Consider the following 5,382-nt stretch of genomic DNA (forward strand, 5'->3'; position numbering starts at 1 on the left):
ACCTAAGCTGTTTACAGAAGACATATTTAAATATATATAGATACAGAAAGATTAAAAGTTAAAGGATAGGGGGGCACCTGGGTGGCTCAGTTCTTTAAGTGTCCGGCTTTTGGTTTTGGCTCAGGTCATGATCTCACAGTTTGTGGGTTCGAGCCCTGCATTGGGCTCCATGCTGACAGTGCGGGGCCTGCTTGGAATTCTCTCTTTCTGTCTTTCTGCCCCTCCTCCATTCATGCTCTCTCTCTCTCTGTCTCTCTCTCATGCACTCTGTCTCTCTCTCTCTCTCTCTCTCTCTCTCAAAATGAATAAATAAACTTTAAAAAAAGTTAAAGGATAGGACCACAACACATGCTAATGTAACTAAAGTTAAGACAAAAATCATTATTAGAAACAAAAAGGGATATCTGATAATTATAAAAGGTTCATCAGGAAAATATAATTTTGACATGTCTAATATATAGTTTTAAAGTACAGAAAGCAAAGATTAGCAGCAGTACAAGGATAATTAGATAAATCCATAATAATGGTGGAAGATTTTAACATACTTCAATAACTGATAAAAATAAGTAGACAAAATACCAGTTAGGATATCAAAGATTTGAACAAATGATTAGGTCAAATTTGTATTTGGGAAACAAGTACCCCAAAACAAGAGCAAATACAAATCATTCTTTTCAAAGACAAATAAAAACTACTTAAAACAAAATAATAATGAAAATACTGTTATCAAAACATGAATGAAATTAATTACTTAGAGAAAAATTCATAGCCCTAAACACATATATATCAGAAAACATACAAAAAAGGTGAAAAATCAAGGAGTTGGGCATTCATTTCAAGAAATTTAAAAAATAAAAGGTGGAGGATAGGAAACAAGAAGGAATATTTGCAGAAATTAATGAAAGAGAAAGCATACATATGATAGGATCAACAAAGTCAAAAGTTGGCCCCTTAAAAAAGTATTGGGAAAAATTTTCAATTAGCAATAATCACACCGTGGATAAACTTCATTGGCTACAATGCTGCCACCGTGTAAAGTTGGTCCTTTAGAAAGGTAATAAAACTGATAACTGTCTGGCAAACTGATAAAAAAAAAGAGTAGAATAACTAATGTTGGGAATGAAAAGTGGGACATTACTAAAGATCTTACAGCCATTAAAATGGTAATAGGACATTCTATAAAAACTTTATGTCAATACCTTTGAAAAATTAAATGAAGCAGATAATTTCCTACAAAAACACTGTCAAAAACTGAAACAAGTAGAACCAGAAAATATGAATAACATTAAACTATTTAATCTATAAATAAAAACCTTCCCATAAAGAAAACTCTAGATTCAGACCATTTCTTTGGTGAATTCTAATGAACATTTAAGAAAAATAATGACCAATTTTACACAAACTCTTCCTGAGACTTATAAAACAAAGGAGACTGGTTTCACGAGGCCAGCAAAAGCTAACCTGTTCCTATTAGAAGAATAATAGACCAACCTTACTATATACAAAATTTCAACAAAATTGTATTCAGTATTCAGAAATATATAAAAAGCGCTATACTTCATGACTAGATTGGACTTATGCTAGCACTGCAAGGTTGGTTGACAGTGGAAACCTATCCATGTAATTTACTATACTAACAGAATAAAAGAGAAAAATCATTTGATCATCTCAACAGATGCAGAAAAAACGTCTGACAAAACTCAATATCCATCCATGATAAAAACTCGCAACAAAGTAGGATTTGAAAAGGAATTCCTTAATCTGCTAAAAGGTTAAAAAGAAAAAAAAGAAAAACCAGCAACCCGCTTTGAACAATAGTGAAATGTTAAGAGATTTTCCTTTGAAATGAGGAACAAGATAAGGATGCTACTTTCACAACTTCTATTCAACATTGTACTTGAGGTCCTAATCAGCTGGTGTAAGGCAAGACAAAGAAATAAAAGGTATGAGGATTGGAAATAAATCAACTATTGTCATTAACAAATGATATAATCTTATGCAGAAGATCTAAAAGAATATATGATAGTTAAGACAGTGTGATACTAGCATAAGATAAATACATCAATGGAATAAAATACAGAGCCCAGAAATAGACTAATGTTATATGGACATCTGACTTATGACAAAGATGGTTAATGTAGAACACTTTTCAACAAGTGGTGCTAAGCCAGTTGGCTACTCACATGGAGTATGAAACCTGATCTCTACCTCATAAATAAAAATCAATTCCAGGTAAACTATAGGCGTAAATGTGAAAGGAAAAATAATAAGACTTCTAAAAGGCAACTTAGGAGATGTATCTTCATTACACATTCACAAACGATGATATCCAAATGGTCAACAAACATATAGAAAACACCCTTGATCTCATTAGTAATCAGGAAGATGTAAATCAGAACCACAATTAAGATAATACTATATAATACCTAAAACTATACTGACAAGAGTATATAGTAGAAAATGGTAATTCTCATATGCTGCTGTGGTAGATTTTGTACATCTCTTTGGAATACAGTTGTCATTTCATTATCTATTAAACAAATGTATACTTGGTGACCTAGTAATACTACTCTTAAATGGATACTTAACAGAAATTCATCTACATGTCCACCTAGAGACATATGCAAAAGTTTCATAGCAACCTTATTCACAATAGTCCCAAACTGGAAACATCTTGAATGTCATTAATTATAAACTCTGGTATATATATTTAAAGGAATACTATGTGGCAAAGAAAACGAATGCACTACAACTACACACAATGTGGATGAATATTACAAACAGAATGTTGAGTGAAAGAAACCAGACACAAGAGAACATACTGTAAGATTATACAAATTCAAAAAACAAGTAAGGGATGTATGCTTAATTGTTAGAACCATAAGAAAAACAAGGAAATGTATATTATAAAATTCAGGATGGTGCTTACCTCTGGCAGGTAGGGAGGGTAAAGAGATTGAGAGGGCATAGCAGGGATTTCCAGGATACTGGAAAAGTTCTGTTTCTTGAACTAGATGGAAGTTACATGGGTGATCAATCTGTGATAATTTATGCTTTGGTTCACTTGTCTGTTATATTTTGTAATAAAAATGTATAAAAATGCAAGAATTCCTTAATTTGGGGATAACTTAGCAGCTCTGTAGGGAAGTAATGGGAATCAGTGCAGTAAAGAAATACGGTGCATGTGTCAGATACTAATCTGTCCTATTTAGACTTTTTTTCTTCCTCATATTGGAAGAGAAGTCATAAATGCAAATATAAGTCATTCCATTTAAAATTCCTCATGTTCTTGGGTTCACCATGCTCATGTGGTCTGCTCTCCATTGGGATCCATGTTATTAAGGACTAAGTCAGGACTCAGAAGGAACAGGTGTGTTGTGATGGCCCTCCTGAATGTTATACTCACTGAAGTTTTGCTTTATGTGGGAATCACAAACATCTCAATGGACCACACTTCATGTGAAGCATTCCTTCCTTAAAATAAATTTCAAGACACTCTGCTTGGCCTTTGCTCTTGTAAGGAGAGGGGGTGGGGGTGGGGGTAGGAAATACTTCACCAAGGTCACCCACATCACACTTATTTCATCCAACAGTATAATATAGTGCCCCCCCCCACACACATATATCCCAACTCCTAATCAGCCTGGTTATGCCATGTAGATGAGGCATTGACTTACATACTTTCCATCTCATAGCACATAGTAATGAATTAGGTACATAATAGGCTCTTAAAACGCTGTTACTGCCTGTATTTCATTACTGTATACATATTTGAAAAAAAAATCAGTTTTTCCACTGGTATATAATTTTGATTTACATCAACCTTTTCATCACCCAGGAGAAAAGGTTTTTTGTTATTCTGTTGATATGTGCAAAATTTATAAATTTTGCCTCCTGAGAGTTGGTGAGAAGCATATTCATATTTTAACTTGGACAACACTGAAGAAGTCAGTTAACTATTCACTAGTGTTAGGCTAAGCTCTCTGGGAGTCAAGCAAAAATTAATAGACCAGTCTCATTCTAAAACAAGTCTGAGAAAGTTGTTGCTTATAATAGCATTTTGGCAAGAAAAATATGAATTTTGCGATTGCAAGCAAATGTGCTAGTTGGTATTTCAATGCTGTTCTAGTAACATCTAAAAAAGGTGTAAGAAGCTTGAGGATTAAAGTGGCTAAACTCTCAGACTTCAGGAGGCTTTCTCTTTCAGGCACTCAGCAATTTACTCCTTTCTGTTTTCTTAGCTCCTAATCCAATCTGAAATAGCCAGTGGAGAAAAGTAGCAGCTACACAAGAGTGGGGCTCAGTGATTCTAGAGCTAGACTGGATATTTAATGCTGAACTATCTCTTAAGATCTGGAAAGCTGCCATTCAAATCAAGTCCTTCTCATTGTTGCCTGAATTTTTCAGAACTATTAAATAGTTCTTTTGTATTAGTCCAATTAACTCCTGGAATGTCTTTCATAGAGTCTGTGTTATAAAGGTGATTATTTGGAAAGGTGACTTTATTGGGCTTGGAAAGCTTATGACAACCCTTTTTCTTACCGTTCCCAAGACTCATTTTTGAATTGCACATTATGCAATAAGGTATTTTATTTCTATGGTTAGGTCTTTAAGGTGCCTTATAAAAAGTCTACCTAATCCACTGGCTGAAGATGGTTGTGGAGCACTGCCTTTTGAGATCCTCCTATTTTCACCAAGTGCCATTCTCCATAAAGTTAATTTGTAGACAAGCGAGAAGTTCTAAGAACAACTGTTAGGTAATTCTATCTGTAGCAATAAAAAACTTTGCCTCCAATAAGGTAAATAAGGGAGTAGCATTCAGTAATGAAAGAGAATCTCCGTTGCAACTCAGCTTTACGCCCTCAGGCAAGTTCATGTCTCTGAGCCTCAGTTTTTTCAACTGTAAAATGGAAATTACATGAGAATCTCCAGGCGCGAAGTAGGCGATGAGAAAATGATAGCTATTTTCTCAAATGGTTACAGACAACGAGTCAGTTTCAAGTTACTTTAGTGACGCTGCTGGGAGGGGAACATAGGGGAGCAGCAGGAGCTCCTTCAGGAAAAGGATGGCCCTGCTTAAGTTGTCAGGTCCAGCAGCACCCTGGTCCTAGGCGTCTGCCCCAGAAACCTACTCCAGAGGCCAAGGGGACACCCAACGACACCACCCAGGGTATTTGGACACCTCGCGGACACTTGTGGTTGGGATTCTGGTCCAGCTAAGTCTGAGCCAATCCGGGTGCAGCTCAAACTCACCTGCTTGGCAGGTGCTCGCCGTCGGAGGCGTGACCGCGGAGGGCGGGCGGATGTGGTGGGCGGGAGCAGAGAATGTGAAGCTCCCGGCGCATGGCACCCGCCGCCCAGTCGCCGCGGTGGCTGCCGGGA

At 36.3% G+C, this 5,382-nt stretch overlaps 1 pseudogene; it reads right to left on the bottom strand.

Annotated features, from left to right (window-relative positions):
• Positions 1–873: 873 nt before the first annotated feature.
• LOC121031197 (uncharacterized) lies at positions 874–1,040 on the bottom strand (annotated as a pseudogene).
• Positions 1,041–5,382: the final 4,342 nt, after the last annotated feature.

Source organism: Herpailurus yagouaroundi, unplaced genomic scaffold (genome assembly GCF_014898765.1).
Source record: "Herpailurus yagouaroundi ecotype Mexico unplaced genomic scaffold, PumYag 140, whole genome shotgun sequence".
In the NCBI taxonomy this organism is placed as follows: Eukaryota; Metazoa; Chordata; class Mammalia; order Carnivora; family Felidae; genus Herpailurus; species Herpailurus yagouaroundi.